Here is a 13893-nt window from a genome sequence, read left to right as displayed (position 1 = left end):
CTGAATATTTTAAAGTTATTGAAGAAAACTGGAACTCAGTGTTTACTTGAGTAATGGTTCTGAATTCAGTTCTACTTTGATTAAAAAAACAATCTTTTAAAGCAAAATTATTTGCTGCAGCCAGTGACAGCTTATTTAAAAGAGGTTAACTTATTTTATTTTAGCATGTTTTAGTAAATGTGTGTTAGTCTTAAACACATTAACTTGCATTTTACTATGATGTTGGTACTTGTATTTTTGGTACTGTAGTCATTTTGTTTTCTTTTCCTTGATTTTTTTTTAACCTGCCCACTATCTCTTTATAAAGTCTCTGCTAGATCAGTGTCCATTTTTTTCCTAAGAAAAAAATTCATACTGCATTCTTTCTTTTTTTTTCATACTGCATTCTTAAGTGCCATAATGTTCTAAACTATTGTTAAGAAGCCATTTGTAATTATAAAACATAGGTTCATTTATTAGCATATATGTTATGTCTTGAAAACTATAGCCAGGCAATTTGCAGTTTCTCTTATTCTTCCATAAACTGCCAATTGTAGATTTGAATATATACTACAAAGCTATGTAAAACTCACATTAATCATAAAAGTAGTATCATTCTTTATGAATATTTGCACAGATTGTAAAACCTTGCAAGTAATTTTTAGTCTCTTCTAACTTAGAGCTCAGCAGTATACTACTATACTGTTAATACTACTAATAAAATTGACAGTCTGAGTATTTTCTATGTTGCTTGTTTGAATAACATAATGATATATAGCAATAACTTTTTCATTGATTTGAATAAATCTATCGAATAGAAATAAGGTGCACTATTGTGGTTGGCCTAGACTTTACTTAAAGAAAAGCAATTTAAAAGATTTTATCACATACTTTGTTTTAAATCTCCAACTCAGTTTTCTTTGTTTATATCAATCAAATTATTGAATACCTCCTATTACACTATTTTTAATCTCCTCCAAGAAGGTAAGGGAATTTGAAAGACCGTAGAATATTATTTTAATTGTAAACATATCTATACATTTTAACAATGTTTACTCATATATCATCTCCACTATCAAATTAGTAGTATAAAATTTATAATTATTTTGTAAATTAAATCAAAAGGATAATACTGATCTTTGTTTTTGAAAAATCTAAATTTCATCTTGGTGAAGGCTAAATGTGAAACATCTTGAGCAATAGTAGGAACCATATGCCAGTGAACAACTTATGAAAACCTGTGAAGGGAAGAGAAAAAACATTCAAAATGTAGAAATATATTTATTTTAGGATTGTTAAACCTACTGTACTATTCATAACAACCACAGCTACTAATATGACCTAACAACTGGTAAGTTTACAGTAGAGCCTACTCTTACAAATTTGTGAGAAGATTTATTATGAATACTCTGCTGACAAATTGTGAATTTAAAGCCACATGTTTCCTATGTTAAAAAAGACCAAAATGTTTGGTTATAACTCCCAGGGTTAAAGGTATTAGAAATAATTATACATATTCAGGCAAGGAGGGGAATCTATTTCAGATTTCCCAGGAATATTTTAGAAAACAGTAGCAGTGGGAAATAGAAATTAATCTAATCAGTTGCAAGATAATTATGTTATAAAGACTTAACCTGTTAGGAGTGTTTGGCTTTTAATATTTGTTGGATGTAGTAATAGAACTTAAATTATTTTTAATGTAGCCCAAAGGATATTTATAGGTTCCATATGTTATTGCTAATATTGTTTTAAATATGAGTGAACATTAAATTATAGGAAGTGGTATCAAGCTATAGGAAAATGGCATTAGGTTTTGAAAGTTTATCTTGATAGTTTGACACATATGGTCTAGTATATGGAGGACATTGTGTTAGATGCTGCGGGGGCTAGACATATAAAAAAGACATACTCTTTTCACTCAAAGAGAGTATAATATAGTGAGGGAGACCTGTACCCAAATAACTATTAAGGTAAGGTGTGAATCTAATTCCTTATCTCCAACATCATAAGAAGTGATAGGACCTAGTTTATGTATAAACAGTTCTTTAGCATACAACTTATTGGCATGAAAAAGAATTATTAAAAGCCTAATGTTTATAGAACTCCAAATTTCCTGGAATTGGATAATGTATTTTCTAGTAGAAAACCAAAAGTACAGAAATTTTTTAAAAACCCAACTATTTCTTATAGTATTAAGGCTTTGGCTGACATTGAGGGAAATATTATGTACATATAATGTTGTTTTTATTTTCAGTTTTGGTGTTGAATTCCTGGTATTGTCACCTAAGTGCTCATTTTCAGGAAAATCAGATTCTACAATAAACTTACTGCTTAAAGTTCAATAAACTTCTGATAACCTCTAAAACCTCTGTAGTCTGAAAGTTAAGAAATGATAAGATGTCACATGTCAAGTTAACATCCAGTTCTACTTCTTAACCTTTTTTCCCTTTGTAAACAGCACTTTAATGAGACGCGACTTAATTAGGTAACGATTATTCCGTGGCTGGATATATACTGGATTTTCACTTACAGTATATTGATTCAGTGTTTATACACATTTGAAAAGAGTGAGGAATACAATACATTTTAAATATCATAGGTTTACAAATTTTCTTACTGGTGTGAATATGGAGTCAAATAAAAATCCAGTTTACATCTCTGCAGAGAGAAAAATTGTTATCCATATGTCTTTTATATTACAGATATTTAACTAGAGATAATTTATTGTTAATTTTGTCAAGTTATCATGTGTAAGTCCCATTTATTTTAAAATACTAAGCAAAAAGTTCCAAGTTTGCCTTAAAATACAAGTGAAATTAAAGAACTGGATGATAATACCTATATTTTTGCCTTATGAATTGTTCTGTATAATAAACCAGAGATGGTTTTGATTTTAATAGGATTCAGAAATTTTGTAGATGTCGAGTACTAATATTTGTACTCTCTTGCAAAGAATGTGATCTAGTTGTGGATTATGTTAATGTTTAAATGTTTTTGTATATGTATTTTACCTCTGAATATGTACTTTTTAGCATCAGGGTTTTGTTTTTGTTTACATAGTAAAGTGGCATTTAACTTGTTGAAGTTGTCTTTTAAAAGTTCCTTAATCAGGGTTTTGTTTTTGTTTACATAGTAAAGTGGCATTTAACTTGTTGAAGTTGTCTTTTATTTTAAAAGTTCCTTGTGTATATTATTGTGGTAATGCTCCATAATGATTATGGTTAAATTTCATTTAATGTGAAGTGTTTAAAATAAAACTGAAAAACATGACTTTGTATGTGTCATATAATTGTTATGAACTGAACCAAGCTAACTTTGTCATGCTCAACCCTTAGGTTCTTTTTGGTAGATAGGTAGTGGCCTCAAAAGTTGAGATGGGTATGGGGTAGCCACTCCTTTATATTCTCATTACCAGATTATACAAATGGTCCCAGACTTATGATGGTTCAATTTAGGACTTTTTGAATTTACGATGTGTTTATCAGTGTATTAAATGCATTTTCAACTTAAGATATTTTCCACGTATGATGGGTTTATCGGGACATAACCCCATTATATGTTGAGGAGCATCTGTAATGAAAACATGTCTTAGGCCAAGTTCTGCCAGACATTTAGACATTTACTAAAGAAACATTCATGAGCAAAGCAGGCATGAAAAAGTTCAGTCAGTAAGCTCAATGCAGTCCCAGCTTTCTGTTTTTTAAAATTCTCTAACCAGCCTTACAAGAAGGGTTTACTTGATGCAGACAGTGTAATATACTACTGTATCCCGTTACTTTATTGTTCATCATCAGGTAACCAGCAATGCTAAAGAAAGGGCTGTACACAGGCGATGGAGACTTAGGTGCCATCTTTAAGGAAGTTGTAAGGTACAGGCATGAATGGATTCAATCTTTAATTTCACTAGTAAGAGCAATTTTCTAATAGCATGTTAGTTGATGAGCCACTTCCCCAATAAATGTTCCTGACATTTAATATGCTAATTAGCAAAACGTTGAATATCCATCAGATTATGGATAACAGAAGTACTTGTAGTACTTGTAGTTCACACTTGAGTGTGGGCTTCCTAGTTAGAAAGCCAGCTAACCATTTTCTCAACTGCATTCTTGATGAGGTCAACTCCTTGAGGTACAAGGGTACCTCAAAAAGTTCATAGCAAACTAGAATTAAAAGATAATAGTAATGTTTCCATGAACTCTTTGAAGTACTCTCGTATATCCTGAAGTATTTAAAGTATATTATAGATGACATGAAATAAATATGCAATTTTTTTATTTTTGTGGTTTTTAAAAAACATTTTACATATGTTTTTTGGCAGCTGACCAGTATGGGGATCTGTACCCTTGACCTTGGTGTTATAACACAGCTCTAACCAACTGAGCTAACTGGTCAGCCTCTAAATATGCATTTTAAAATGAGAACATAAAATACTGAAACTAGGGTTTTTTGGCTAAGTGGATGCTTTCTAAGTTGTGCCTTTTTATTCTAAGGCATGCACATTGCCCAGAAGTCATTGTGAAATCTGTGAGCAGTTATCGAGGGCTTAATATGTGCAAGACATGGTGGAAGGTGTAAAGGAGTAATATAAGCCATATCCTACAATCCAGTTAAATGTAAAAAAAAAACACCTCAGATTTTTCTTCCCCCAGGGAGGAAGAATAAAAGAAAGTGCTACTCTGGTAGAGCTCTAGCTATGCCTCTTGGGTTCTTTGATAAAGTTACTAGATGTTTCTCTTGTTTGGGACAATAATAGGGGTGGAAATTTCAACTCTAATTTGAAGGTAGTGTTGTGATGGATGGATTGCAGGAGTCAGCAATAGATTCATAATGGAACACAAAAAGCACTTCCATCCAGTACAGAGCCAGAACTCAAGGCTCTGAGTAATGGAGTGCTGTAGAGAGATACTATTACACAGCTCACGTGAGTTTTTATATGTCTTCCAGACTTCTTCTTTTTAATAGAAATGGAACCTCCACCTACCTATCACCCAGTTTCAGCTGCTAACCAGTTTTGCTATCCTACTTCATCTATTCACCCCACTTTTCTTGTTTTTGCTAGAATATTTTAAGGAAAATCTTGGACATCATAGTGATATGGCCAGTGAATAATTGAGGCTGCATTTGTAACTGATAGAATGCTTAAATTTATTCTATAAGTCACAATGATACAATCACACATCAAAATTCATTGCTTTTTAATATTTAGTATCCAGTATATGTTGCAACTTCCCTGATCGCCTCTGTGAGAGGTTGGTTAACAGATACAGAAAAGTACAGCTAGATAGGAGTAATATTATGTAGTATTCTGTAGCACTATAAGGTGACAATCAACAATTTATTGTATAGTTTCAATCAGCTAGTAGAGAGGATTTTGAATGTTTCCAACATGATAAATGTTTGGGGTAATAAAAAAAAATCAATAGTTGGCAGGATTTCAGGGGATGAGGGAGGGAGGGAGGGAGGAATGAACAGGTGAAGTACAAAGGATTTTTAGGGCAACAAAACTGTATGATACTGTAATGGTGAATACTTAACATTATGCATTAGGCAAAACCTGTAGAACTGTACAATACAGGAGGGAACCCTAATATAAAATTAATGATAACATATCAATATTGATTCATAATTGTAACAAATGTACCACGCTAATGTAACACGTCAATAATTGGAGAAACTATATGTTGCTGGGATGGGGGGAATATGGGAACTATCTGTACTTTCTGCTTAATTTTTCTGTAAAGCTAAAACTGCTATAAAAATTTTAAAAAACTGTTATTATTAGTCGTTTTGAGTCAGGATGTAAACAAGGTTTATAGATTGCATTTGGCTGTTATGTCTCTCTACCAGTCAGTGCCCCCCACCCCTATTTTTTTGATTTCAATTTGTTGAATAAACGATGTCATTTGTCTAGTATATCGTTCCACATTCTGGACTTGGCTGATTGCTTTCTTGTGGTATTATTTATCTTATTGTCCTATTATTCAAATTTCCTATCAACTGATAGTTAGATGTAGAGCCTTGATCAGATTAGGTTCTTATTTATTTATTTGGCAAGCACTGTTGATGCCGTGTATACTTCCTATTGTATTGCATCATAAAGTTCATTATGTCTGGTTATTCCATGTTTAGTGGTGCTAAGATTAATTACTAGGTTTGAATTCAGTTGCCAGCCTCATCCCTTCATTATCAAGTTCCCAACCAAACTCTCACCTGATGGTTTTAGCAGCTATTGATGCCCATAGTTGGATATGATATTATGTTAGGGGTTGCAAAATGGTGATTTTCCAATTCTGTCATTTATTCTGCATTTATTAGCTAGAATTCTATAAAGGAAAGCATTTCCTCATCACTTATTTGGTTACCCTGAGAAACAGTATGTACAAGAGAGGGAAAAAAATGTTTAATTCATTTCTCTCTCGGTCTTTAAAGTAATGAATTGGTGCCCTAGTAACCTCCAAAGGTGATCAAGTACCATGAACTCATGAATTTTTGTATATTTGTTTCAATATTTGTATTTCAATTGATTGTCCCATCTTAGGCCTGCATACCCCATCAAGTTCCACTGAAATTTTCCTTGCTTTTAAAAAAATTTACAAAAAATTATTAAATTTTTTGAAATAATTTAAAATATTTTCAAATTTATGGAAAAGCTGTAAGAAAAATAGAACTCTTGTATACCTTTTCCAAGATTCACCAATTTTTAAACATTTTGTTTCATCTGTTTTTATTCTTAATTTTTTGAGCCATTTGAAAGTAGGTTGCATACATGTTATAGAACTCTTGTATACCTTTTCCAAGATTCACCAATTTTTAAACATTTTGTTTCATCTGTTCTTATTCTTAATTTTTTGAGCCATTTGAAAGTAGGTTGCATACATGTCCTTTTATCCTTTAATACTATAGTATGTGTCCTAAGAATAAGGATATTGTCTCATGTAACCACTGTTCAGGTATCAAATTTAAGCATCCGCATGTTTTGGCTTTTCTTTTACGTTTAAAAAAAACCTTTTTATTGTCATAAAATATATATAAGATTTGGCCATTTTAACCATTTTTAAACACACAATTCTGTGTACTTACTTACATTTATAGGGCTGTGTGACCATTACTTCTATCTATTTCCAAAACTTTTTTGTCATCCTAAACATAAACTCTCTATCCATCATGCAATAACCTCCCATGATTCCTTCCGCCTAGTTTCTGGTAACCTCTAATCTACTTTGGTCTCTGAATTTTTTTCTTCTTTTAAATTTACTTTTTCTTAATTGACCCATAATAATTGTATATATTTATGGAGTACATTATGATGTACTTTGGGCACATTTATACAGTATGCAATGATCATATCAGGGTAATTAGCATATCCATCACCTCAAACTTTTGTCATGTCTTTATGTTGAGAACATTCAAAATCCTCTCTACTAGCTACTTGAAGTTACACCACGATTTGTTGTTGATTGTGTTCTCCATGCAGTGCTATAAAACACTAGATCTTATTGTTCCTATCTATAATTTTGTATGTTGATGACCCTCTTCACATCCCTCCTCCCCCTTCCCCTTACCTGTTCCTAGAAATTACCATTCTATTCTCTACTTCTGTGAGATCAACTTTTTTAGCTCCCACATATGAGTGAGAACATGTGGTATTTCTCTTTATATGCCTAGCTTATTTCATTTATTCTTTTACATGTTCTTCCCTAGATCTAGAATCACCCATTTCCTCCAAAGGGACCCTGGCACTTTTTGCTGGGGAATGGTATTTATAGATCCCAATATGGTTGCTAGTGCTGCTTTCTGCTACTGATTCCTTCCTTATAGGCTATTCAGTAGGCAGAGTCAGGAGCTACCTTATCTTAAGAGAGAGAAAATGGGCTTTTACTTAAATTCTTTGATTTTAACATATCTTTTCTTAGTCTGAAAATCTTGGTCTGCCAACATTAACATAATTTACTGATCTGTTTTATCTTACAACATACCTGTAATAGTTTCAAAATAACTGTACTGATATAGCTATAAATAATAAGACCAATGAATGCAGTTAAGTTTGCTTCATGATTCTTTTGTCCTTAGATTATATTTTGCAAGGATGTACAATAAGAACACTGGCTTTAGAGTCAAATGAAGTAATGTTTCTCTTTGGTTAAGAGAATAATTGATGTCTAGTTAGGTTATTTTAATTCAAATTTTAAGTTTTAAGGATATACTTTTTGATTTAATTTTTAGTTATAGAAAATATTTATTTGACTTCAGAGTAGAAACCATATGACAAAATGCATTCACAGAAATTTTTTTCTGCATTTCCCTCTCTTCCATCCTGCCCAATTTATTCCTTTATAGGTAATCATTTTTATCAGATGTTGGTTCTATTTTATTTTAAAAATGTAAGTATACCTCTTTCCCCATTTCCTTACTAAAAAGATAGCATACTACAAAATACTGTTTTTTGACTTTTTTCCACTTAATATAACCTGGACATTATTTAATTTCAATATATGCAGATCATTTTAATCCTTTTTTATGGTTGCATAGTACTTTACTGTGTGGATATATACCACATACTACAAAATACTGTTTTTTGACTTTTTTCCACTTAATATAACCTGGACATTATTTAATTGCAATATATGCAGATCATTTTAATCCTTTTTATGGTTGCATAGTACTTTACTGTGTGGATATATACCACAGGACTTTTAACTAGTCTGCTGATGGACATTTGGGTTGTTTCCAGACTTTCACCTTTACAAATAATGCGATGAATAGCCTTTTGCATTTGTCATTTTGTGTTTTGGGGATAGATTTTTATATGTGGAATTGCTGGGCCAGGGTAGATGATATACAGTTTTGCTAGATCTTGCCCAGTTCTCCCAAGAGGTTATACTTTTGCATACCCATCAGCAATAGACAAGAATGCTTTATAGGCTGTTTTTATTATTCTACCCACTGAAGGGCTTATTAACATGGGACACTTGGCCTCAGATTCTTTTTGGCTCAAACTATGTCTAACATTAAAATATAACTAAAGAAATGAAAATTCCTGAAGTTTTAGTGTATATTAAAAGTTCATTTAATTCTCTTATCGAGTAAGGCAGAATGTAAATAAGCATGAACCAATCACTATTGTCTTCATGATCAGGAAGGAAATCTTGGAAAATATATTCTGTGTGTGCCCTGAGGAGAGTTAAGAGTTCAAATAGGCAGGGATCCTAGAATTTAACAGAGTGGGTGCTACCCACTGAACAGAAAAATATGTCTCAGAAAATTTCAGAGCCAGATTTTTAAAAACTTTGAAATAATATATACCTATATCTATCAATATCTTTGTCTATTGATCTATCTATATCTATCTATCTACGTCTATATGTGGTCTGTTTGGGCTGCGATGACAAAATACCATAAACTGGGTAGCTTATTGTATTAGTTTGTTCTGTTGCTTATTACAGAATACATGAAACTGGATAATTTATAAAAAAATAAAATTTATTTGTTACAGTTTGGAGGCTGGGAAGTCCAAGGTCCAGGGAACACATCTGGTGAGGTCTTTCTTTTTGGTGGTGACTCTACAGTGACGCAGGATGTCATATGGCAAGAATGGGCTGAGCAAGAGTGAGCTAGATTTCTCACTCATTGTCTAATAAAGCCATCAGAACCACATTGTTTACTGCTTTAATATTGTAATTTGTTCCATGAGCTTAATTGCCAGAAATACCAGAAATAGTTTTTAGCCAACAAACTTAAAATATTTGCGCTGAATTTAGTTCATTTTCTGCAGCAGCACTACTAACCTACTAATATAAGTACTTGATAAAGTGTTGAGGAAGGAATAGTTAATGGTAGCTAACACTTTCATAGTGCTTACTATGTGTCAGGCACTAAGTGCTATACATAATAATTTAATCCTCACCACAATCTTATGAGATATATTCTATTATTTATTCATTTTAAAGTGAGAAAACTGAGGAACAAAGAGGTTAAGTAATGGGCCCAAAGCCACACAGCCAGTGACTGATCCTGGCAATCTGTCTTCAGAGTCCAGGCTTTTAACCACCATTCTCTGGCTGTACTTTGTCAGCATGAAAACCAGTAATCAATAACTGATGATAACAGAGATAATCCAGTGTTAAGGTGATTGCCTATCATGATTCACTTAGGAAGTCTGCAATTACAGTCTTTTTCCTGGGTGAAAAAGGGCAGTCCTGATCAGATCTTCTGGCATTTCCGTAAGCTCGCTAAGCATAGCAATTCCTAACGCTTCTCAAAAGAAGAGGTGAATGAAGAGAGGACGCCAGAAACCAGGTTTGGGAGGAAGTAGGTGAAGAAACCCCAGGAGTCAGTTTACAATTTTTTTAGCTGGGGTGGTGTTGGCAAAGAGAGAGCACAGCCAACCTTATTGAAGGTGTCACAACTGTATGTCTCCCCCAAGCTGAGAGTGCATGTAGCGTCATGGAACAGAAGGAAAATTGGACTTGCCTCACCCAAATTATAAAGTAGATTAATGCTTACAGCCAGAAAGTTCAGGATTGGTTTTCCTCTCCTGGTCCTTTACATTCCATATCGAGGAGCTACTGCCACCTAGTGTTCATGAAGAATACTGCAAGAGTTTTGAATCAACAGTCCTGTCCTTCCAGAAGTCCTGCTAACTCATTCGTCAAATATTTAGAGGGCCCATCCCAAGTGACCCTCTTACTTTCCTCTCATCTCTTCCCTCCTGTCAGAAATTGAACATTTTTGAGATTATTAATGCTTGTAGATTACTTTAGCTACAATAAATTTATTTTTAAATTTGAAGGTGTTTTTAAGTCTTTGATCCTTAATTGTAAGATTTATATTGTTCTAATGGAAATTAAAGGTAGTTAGGCTTTGAGGGTAGAAGTAGAGGCAGTAGGACCTTACAATTGCCCTTGAAATCACAAACTGAACAATCTGTAATCTCCTCCACAAATCTCCTCCAGGGATACTAGGCAGTAACTGTTAAAGGCCTGTTTCAAAGACCTCACAGCAGCTGTCTGTGAAATCACAAACTGAACAATCTGTAATCTCCTCCACAAATCTCCTCCAGGGATACTAGGCAGCAACTGTTAAAGGCCTGTTTCAAAGACCTCACAGCAGCTGTCTGCATAGCTAGCCCACCTGTGTACTCTCAAAGCCTCAGGTGCCTACCCTGCCATAGTACTGCACTCTGTACAGTCATCATTGATTCACTTCTTTACCCCCCTCTCCAGATTCATACACACCTCCAGGGCAGAAATCGTATCTAATTCAAAGAGCAAACAGTGGATACTCAATAAGTATTCATTAAGCGAATGCTTCAGAGAAAAAATATCTGATATTACCTTCTTTTAGCTTGTAGTTCCCAAATCAAGCTTAGCCTGCTTGGGTAAAGATTGCCCTAGTCAGCCAGCCATTTCTTCCGGGCCTTAACTTGTCACAGGGAAACAGAAAACCTATTTGGTGGTATCTATTTTGGGACGATTTACACCATCAGTGTCTTGCTTCTCAATTCTGGCACATGGGATACTATGATTGAGATGTAGATAGAGAAGTGTAAAAGAATGACATCCTTCAAAAAATAAAAGTACGAGTGCTTGAAGGATGAAGATGAATGTTTCTGAAGGTAAGTGTCCAGGTGGAAGGAAATGTCTGAACAGGTAACCACAGCTGTTTTCCTTAGTCTCACTTTCCTCTTGGAATTTTCTCATGTGGATTACCTCTATCACCACTATGCTGGCCTCCAGGAGTGTATACTTCTTCCTTCAAAGTCCTAACTCTTGGGTTCTTGGTTTTCTTCAGTGCTACGGAGCCATGCTGAACTTTTCAAAAAGGCTTTACCAGCACGATCTAATAATTACTACTGGGTGGAGAAATTATGGATGATCTTTATTTTACTCTTTATATATTTTTTGTTTTTACTGATTTACATATTATTTCTATAATCACATTAAAAAATGAGACTAAAAATTCAAAGAAAAAACAAACAAGTAATGAAAATACAGCCAAGCATATAAACAGCAGGTTTCTAACTCTACCAGGCTAACTTGTCTACACAGCTAACTTGCTCCCAAAGCTCCTGTTCCATTCCACATCCTTTTTGAGGGGTCTGCCAAAGCAATTCACCTTTTCCTTTTTAAGTGATATTCCTTTTGATACCTTGCAGAAGACCTTATTGAGAAAACAATAGATGGACTATGGAACCTGTTGCTCATTTTAGTATAAACAATCTAGTATACATCCTTAGGCAGATATCAGCATATAAAGAAATCATCTAGCTACAAAGGCCTCCCTACTAACTTCTTTCTCCTCAACTTTCCGGATATAGAGTAAAAGCTTATGTTTTCTTTGGGATCAAATTAAATTTGAGGTTAAAGGAATGTCTTAGTCCATTTGTGGTGCTATAACAAAACACCTGAGACTGTGTAATTTCTAAAGAACAAGAATTTATTTCTTACAGTTCTGGAGACTGGGAAGTCCAAGATCAAAGTGCCAGCATCTGGTGAAGGCCTTCTTGCTGTGTCCTCACATTGTGGAAGGCAGAAGGGCAAACGGCTGAGCTCACTTCCTTAAGCCCTTTTATAAGGGCACCTAATCCTATTCACGAGGGCAGAGCCCTCATGACCTAATTACCTCCCCAAACACCCCACCTTTCAATGTCACCACCATGGGGATTAAGCTCAACATGAATATTTTCTTTTCTTTTTGGCAGCTAGCCAGTATAGGGTTCCGAACCGTTGACCTCAGTGTTATCAACACTGTGCTCTAACCAACTGTGCTAACCATCCAGCTCAATAAACATAAATTTTGGATAAAAACCCATTATTCAAACCAAGCAAGGAGTCTGTCCAGGTGACCAGAGAGTGAACCCTGGGCTCGTGAACCCTGGGACTTCTGATAGTAAGGCATCTGATTTAAGACCTTTGTAGAAATGTCTTAATAAGATGAACTTTAAAAGCTATACAATTTTAGGTCAGAAGAATGTGATGCTGATTTTAAATGCTAGAGCATTCACAAAGGAGGATAAGAATATAAATGTTTGCTTTGGCTGTAGTTTAGTAGTCCTAATGACAGTCATTTTACATGAACTGCTTACCCTTTCTACCTATTTATGGTGTATTACAGTTATTTTCAAATAATTAAAGGTCATTTAAATCATTTAATTATAAAACTAAACAGTTCATATACTCAACATGTACAGTTGTTCACGTTATTGTATCTGTTTATATAGTTTAGTTGTTTGCTCATATTCTAAGACATAAACGTGGGATTCACCCTAGTAAGCATGCCCATGATATAGCTATACTTAGTTTCCCTTCCTCTTTCATTGGATCAGATGTAGCAAAAGTGCCTCAGATATTAAACCAACTCTAATAATTTATAAAGGGAAAGCTACTTTGAAGGAATATTCTGAGATTATTTGCAGAAGTTGGGGAGGAAAATTTCCTTTGCTGAAAAGAAGCAAGTTGGAGATTCCTCCTTGAATTTCCTTTGTTTTTTATCCCCCTCTGATTGTGACCAAGGTTTTAAAATTTCTGCTGTCCCCATAAGTATAGAAGTGGCTTGTGATATATATATATATTTTCGTCTTTTTCATGACCGGTAAGGGGATCGCAACCCTTGGTGTGGTGTCTCCCGCACCGTGCTCAGCCAGTGAGCGCACTGGCCAGTCCTATATAGGATCTGAACCCGTTTTCGTCTTTTTCATGACCGGTAAGGGGATCGCAACCCTTGGTGTGGTGTCTCCCGCACCGCGCTCAGCCAGTGAGCGCACTGGCCAGTCCTATATAGGATCTGAACCCACGGTGGAAGCGTCGCTGCGCTCCTAGCGCCTACTCTCCCGAGTGCGCCACTGGGCTGGCCCGGCTTGTGATATTTTGACTAAAAATAATATTCTGCTTATTCCCTCATATCTTTTGCCCCTAC

The sequence above is a fragment of the Galeopterus variegatus genome, unplaced genomic scaffold (genome assembly GCF_000696425.1).
Source record: "Galeopterus variegatus unplaced genomic scaffold, G_variegatus-3.0.2 Scaffold432, whole genome shotgun sequence".
Lineage (NCBI taxonomy): Eukaryota > Metazoa > Chordata > Mammalia > Dermoptera > Cynocephalidae > Galeopterus > Galeopterus variegatus.
This window is presented reverse-complemented; position numbering follows the sequence as displayed.